Raw genomic sequence first — 7,214 nt, forward strand, 5'->3', positions numbered from 1 at the left:
CAAATACAGTCGTATTGCTCCATGTTATCTCTACGTAATAAACAACAATGGGAAAAAAAAACTTTCGAAAAAAAGCGCGCCCAATTTGACCTCGCTTTACGATGCGAAGCCAGCTGGAGATCATGATTTGCTCTGAAAAGTTAAGCATAAACAGCACTCCTAGAACCACGTTTACGATCGGCGTTTTGAATCGACGTTTGAAATCGCTGATTCTGTCCTCGCAATGGAAGCATAAACACACCCTAAGCCAATCAGAATCAATGAAAGTTGTCAGATTCGACAGCTTGTCGGAGAAAAATGTTGATAAAACTCTCCCCTGCCCTCTTCGCAAACCAATCTTGTATTCATGCTAAGTGCCTAATTTCAAGTCAATAAACATAATCAGATGGCGCCATGCGATATTTCGTTTAATGGCCATTGTATCATGATAGCGTTCCTAAAATGTGCTTTGTTTTAAAGTTTTATTTATTACTTTTTTATATTTTTATTTTTGCTTCATGCCTTGAGCTGAGGGTATTCCATATATCTCTATGGGGTATTCACAAACCGCAAACTAGCTCCACGACTAGCTCCAGGGGGGTGAAACTCCGCTTCTGCATCCGGTCAGACATGGGGAAATTTTGGAAGGTCAAAAGTGCACACTGCTCCAATTTTTCGCGTACAAGGCTATGGACACCGCAACTTCATGGCACACCAGCGAAACAGAGGCGTGGCCATAAATTGGCCTGCGCGCACAGCGTAAAAATATGCAAACAAGCAAATTGTCACAAATTAGCATAATACGCGACGTGATTGAATATGAAATGTATTCATAGAGCTGCGTCTTTGGTAAATTCATGTCATTGATCATTCCCCCTCACACCCCCCCCCCCTCAAGGTATTCCGTTGTTTATTCATCTTTTCTTGTTTACATGTTTTTAATTCTTTCGCGATTATTACTACATCAATTAATTCACTTATTTATTTGCTAGATATTTCCCTGAAAGACATTTTGGAAGCTTACAAGAGATCAGGGGCGTAGATAGCGGGGGGGGGGGGGGATGGGGGGATGCATCCCCCCAGAATTTTAGGTGGGGGGATGGTGTGTACAATCATCCCCCCAGGTTTCTGTGGGGGAAGAAGCAAAACTATACAGTAATAAAGCAATGAATGCTAGTTAAAATCAATCAATAATAATAGCAGTAATAATCATAACGTACAGCAATGACAAACATGATCAAAATTGGACTTTTATTCAGAGTCAATCATCTTATATGCATTTACAACTTGCAAGTTTTAAGTAATAACAACTGTCTTGCGTCGTCATATACATTTAAGGATCGTTATTCAGAGTTTCACCAAGTACATTTCCTTATAATAATTATGTATTTGCAAAGGAGATAAGTTCAAAATATTTCATTACAGATTTAAGAAAGTGTCGCTTAATCACTCCCTTTCAGAGCAATTGCTTTCATAACACATTAACACTGTTCAAACGAATTAATAAGAAATTACCTATACACATACACTGACCCTTTTCCCTGCTGGCCATGTCCTCAACCCCTACTTTGCAATTGATCATCTTCACTCATTGTCATTAATCAAACAAAAGATTACTGCCATGAAAAATGTGCAAGGAAGTTTGATTATTACTGGATGCCCTGTTTATTGCTGAAAGCAAAGTGATTAAAAGACACACGAGATAATCCATGAGGCAGATCGTGTTATTTTGTTATCTTTAACTCGTCTGCTTTGGCCCATGATTATCGAGTACGTTATATATATATATATATATATATATATATATATATATATATATATATATATATATATATATATATATATAGAGGAAAAAATGACTACGAAGTGGTCGTTGCTCCTTGCTTCTCCATTTAATCAAGCTTTCGATCAATGCATGATCTTCATCAGGACTATAATTATATAAACAAAGTACAAATACAATACAATAATATAATAATACAATATGATGGCCTCTAAAATAATCTAAACATGCTTCACGGTTACTTATAATTATTAATTATTTTACACTATATAAACAAGAGAACATATATATATATATGTAGAGATTTATTATAAATGTATACATGTGTAGGAGTCAACATATCTGAGGAATTATAAACAAGAGAACATATTATATGATATAACAGGACTTATTTTGACAAATACCAGATAAAGATATATATTTATAGAAAGAGATATTTATGTAATTATATATAGATTTGTTATAAATGTGCCAACATATCTAAGGAAATGCAGACAGAAAACATGTTATATGATAAGAGACTTATTTTGACAATTGCCGTATAATTGTATATATACAGAGAGAAATATTTATAATAACAGATTGTATGTGTATAGGAGTCAACATATCTAACAATAGAACATATTATAACAGAGCAAGTGATAGTCGGTTGTAACGAGGTGTGCCTTAAAAAGGTAGTTCTAAATGCGTTTATAACGCGTGGTATATTATAGTACATTCATGTTTACTACCTCCATGATATAGTGCACCGACCTGTTATAGGCAGTATATCAGTCTTTTTCTGCACAAGGAATATATGAAGATAATTCAGCAAGGGTCGGTAACTTATCTAAGAAATACAAATTACAGAACATATTATTAGAGAACAAAGTAAATACGGAATAGTACCTGTGGGCGAGGGCAAGGATGTCATGGATGGCATGGATGTCATGGACGAGGCTTTTGGAAAATTTCTTCCGCTATATATATATATATATATATATATATATATATATATATATATATATATATATATATATAAAGTATGACCCAGCTAGGGATCACCCCCCCCCCCCCAGGTCTAAGGACCTGTCTACGCCACTGCAAGAGATTCATTAGTAGGATTGAACTTAGGGGTCTGCTTGCTCTATTCATCAGGTGTTCATCACTGCCCACTATTTTCATTACACATGAATAGCCACAAATATTTGTTTTTTTATTGGGGGGGGGGGTGGGGTAAATACTTAAAATGATTAGAAAAATCTGAGCAAGAGAGCAATCAGGTCATTTTGTCTTTATTTTGAAATTGAAATGAACAATCTGGTGCAAATTTTATGAAGATTTTTTTTAAAAGGTCTGAGTTTGGGATGGGAGCAAAAGAGAGCCCAGTAACCCCCCCTCATGTATTTGCTCTCATAAGGCTATCTTAAAGGTCACTTCCAAATAAAATAAAAATTTTGTACCTGCCCACCCCCTATATTTCTCTATCGATTTCACCCCCCCCCCCTCTCTCTCTCTCTCTCTCTTCCACACACACCCATTCCACATTATCATGCGAGCAAACAATTATTCTCATTTCATTTTCATTTCTATCCCACTTTTAAATCAAACTCATTCATGTCTTTAATTCGGCTGCACCTGAATGTCACAGTATGCCATGTTGCAATGGCTTTTGTGGGCTATCTTGCCACGCATGTTATTTTGATACTAAATACCTGTTGTACTAGTATTAAACCCATGGATACCCGACATACAGAATCAATCAATCAATCATTAGCACCACCAGATTCCAGTCATATAGAAGTAATCTTCAGTGCCATTTCATCACAACACAGTTTGGTAGCAATAACATCATCATCACATATCTTTCACGCAATATAAATTTGTGGATTAAGTAAATCACGAATATCAAGATTAGAAAGTAATATTTCAAATTAAAATGTTTATTAATTAATAAATTTTTGAATACATGATAAAAACATTTTTTTTTCTTTTTTCTCACCAAAGCATCAAATTACATCAGCAAAATGCCTATAATGAGTGCAACAGAAATTGCAAGGACATTACAAGAGAGATGTATTTTTTTGGTAAAATCAAGAGAAAAAAAGTTGAAAAAATAAGTACGTATTCACTTACATAGTTATTGATAAGCCTTACATAGTCAATATAAGGGGGGCATCAAGGATGCCATTAATAAAAAGATTATCGATATACCTCTCTCTCAAAGTCAGTTACTCAAATATCAAATCATTTTTTCAGCATTTGCTGACAAGAAATAGAATGCTAATCTAATCGGGGACACTTCATAAAAAAAGGGGAGCACATTGCCATATTTCTCTAAAGAGTGTCTTCCCAAATCTGCACATTAGAAAATCAGTAACAAATTGTTTAAAGTGCTGCTAGAGCTGTGTTCTATTTCCAACAAATTCTTTTATTTGCAGAGCTAATCTACATGTAGTTCATTAAACGGAACAGCGACAATACAGTGTTACAAAAACAAAGAGATTAAAAACAAAAAAAAGTAGTGCAACTTTTCACTTCCCCCAGAAAATGAATTCAACAGCTTAATGTCCAGCAACACATACAGGTTCTTGTTTCATAATGACCTCAATTATGGTAAATTGGCCCCAAATGTAACTAGCAACTAGCATGGGAATCCCAATTTTGATCTGTTGCTTTAATGTTTTTTTCTATAGTAATTACCAGAATTTCAAAGTTAGAATAGTGGTTAGTCTTAATGAATTGGGGTCCAGGATTGAGAGTGATTTCTTCGCCCTTTGTTCTGTCACATTGTTTTTATTATGCACACTTTTTCAATGAAAATCCATTATTTCTTATCACCTTTTATATGTCTATAGTCATGTATGTTACATAGCCCAGACCTCAGTGTAAAGGCCCATTCTGCATTGTTTAGATTACAAGAATACAACATATCCCTTTCAAACTACTAATATTATTTAAAGTGCTTTCACTACTATAAGTACTACATGTCGATGATTAGAACATTAATAAAGGGGGGGGGGATAAGTGTGCCCTTTGGAATATTTTAATCTTGTGTGAAACCTATGGACCTAAATATCTATACTCCAATTAACCTTTTTTTTTCAACAGATGTGTAGTTTAAGCAACATTCAATATGTATTGACATATTTATTTACATTCATTCAATTTTTTAAATCTGTAATTGCAATGAAGTAACTGCTTGTTATGAACCTGGCCTTCATATTTCTCCTTGATCTGCCCTGGTGATACTCAAACAGCCTGTGAAACCTGCATAGTAAACAAAAAGAGAAAGGAACAAAATGAGCTGCTGATATAAATTATTCTTACTCATCTAGTCCAGTTTATTTAGAAGTTTTAAACTTTTTGAGCCCCTACTCTTCCATGCAGTATTATTTAGAAAATGCACATGTAGTAACTTATGTTTCCAGATAAAATCATAGATCACTATTATAGATCATTATTCATATAACTTTTTTTTATTAAGTGTGAAAACCGATTCAAATATATATCGAAAGATTAATCTCAATATTTTGTCCTTTTTTATTTCTGTCTTCAGAGTAACTGAGTTTTAAAGTGATTTTATGTATGATTAATATAGCTAAGAGACATGGACAATAGGTATGCATTGATGATAATGAAAATACTGGTGAATCTGAATCCAAAAGAATATTATCTCATCATGGAGCTTTACTTTATGGGATAACATGATTCAGAAAAAATAGTTTTTTTTATATTTTTATGAAAACAAGCATACCTGGCAAGCTTTTAGATCAGATATCCTGTTACTCATCAGATTGTCCCTCTTGGTGATGTGCAAATGGTATTTGACTTTGTACTTCTGACTAGGCTGGGACTGCTAAGAACTGGATCCCATTTGATCTGCAATTCAACATACATACAATACTTGACAGTTAAAAATTTCAAAAGTGATAAACAAAATTCCTCTCTTAAAACAATTTTTTCAGAGTTTCCAGCTTTCACAATTCCCAACTAGAAAAAAGCAGGTCTTGACCAAAAACTAAATGGTTCAAGCATACGTGGCCTACTATAGTGAGGTCTTTTGTCAATCTTCAATATATATATACACCAAGCCAGCTTTGACAGATGTAGGATAATTATCATTTGTGTGATAATATGGCTCTCGCTCATTCATCAGTGCAAGACAATCATTAAATTTTTTGCACTCGTCTATAAACATGTCTGATTTGAATCTCTACGTTAAGTTAGTTCCTCTTTAAGTTTGATTTTTATTTTTAAAAAGGGTTAGCTCACTTGCTGGCAGGTTTAAATGACCCTATATTTGCCTTTCACCACAAATAACATCAAGTGAGGACAATAAAGATAAATCAATTGGATCCGCTCTCTCTGCTTAGCCTTATACTTAAACAATTCAAAATAGGGCACTATATAAATTTTCTCAACCCTTCCAAAAAAACAATTGAGCAGTTTGAACCCTGACAAAGAAATGTTGCCCCCCCCCCATAAAAAAAAAGAGAATCATTAAAATCCGTTGCTAGGCTAATTATATTTTAGTCCAATGGTCCAGCCTGGAACTAAAATAAAAATAACTTAAATCTTTGTAGAAAAAAAGTCAAACCAGACAGATCTAGAATTTAATTTTTAAAAATCTATATCTAAGTAATACCTATCCTAGGGCCTTACTTTTATCCCCCCAAAAGAAAAACCTTAACATCTGTCTCGATTCATTCCATGAGTGAAGGCATGAGTGACCATGGGCATGGCAAAATCTACCAATATCATTCCAAACAGATTCAGTTCATTAAGATTTAATTTCATTTCATTTTAAATGCAGATAATTATATTGAAATAACGGTGTCGAAAAATCAGTAGTAGGCCCATGGCCTATAACTTCAAATTTCAACTCAAGCTTGACAATTAATTTCCAACACCTAATGACCTAGCCTACATCGGCAATTTCGCAGCCGGCTGGCACCGGCGATATCAAAGTCCGCATCCCGCTCTGGCTATATATTTGGCTTAATTTTGATGCAACTTTGCCGTTAAACAAGTCCACATCTACCTCTGATATTTGACAATAAGAACTGAAATACAGATTTAATAAGGGCGGACATGAAGCATCCCAATTAACCAACTTAGTTCTACGAAAAACTATATTATTTTCTGAGAAAATATGTCAGTCAGATTTCAGACTTATTTGGGATCAGGACAGGAAAAAGAAATGGAAATATGGAAATTGTTGTTTGCGTTGTAAACTGCACATAAAGCCATGCATGCGACGCCGAACCCCAGAAAACACATTACAATTTCAACTAAGATTAAAGTAAGGAATTGAACTTAACTTACTTTTATTCCTATGGAATGTCATTAGATTGATATTAATGTTTCCTTCAAGATTTTCTGCTCCATTGAAGTTTACTCAGAAATCATGATTTCGAACATCAATTCTAAAAACAGATAATTAGACTTGCTATTGTATTTCAAAAAGTTG

At 34.1% G+C, this 7,214-nt stretch overlaps 1 long non-coding RNA gene across 1 annotated transcript; it reads right to left on the minus strand.

Moving 5' to 3' along the window:
• Positions 1-4,973: 4,973 nt before the first annotated feature.
• On the minus strand, positions 4,974-7,214 carry LOC121412220. The gene is made up of 3 exons (XR_005969573.1): positions 7,070-7,214; positions 5,499-5,623; positions 4,974-5,011 (listed from the first exon to the last, which is right to left on the minus strand). It is a non-coding gene; the product is annotated as an uncharacterized LOC121412220 (long non-coding RNA).

This window comes from Lytechinus variegatus, chromosome 3, assembly GCF_018143015.1.
Source record: "Lytechinus variegatus isolate NC3 chromosome 3, Lvar_3.0, whole genome shotgun sequence".
Taxonomy (NCBI): Eukaryota; Metazoa; Echinodermata; class Echinoidea; order Temnopleuroida; family Toxopneustidae; genus Lytechinus; species Lytechinus variegatus.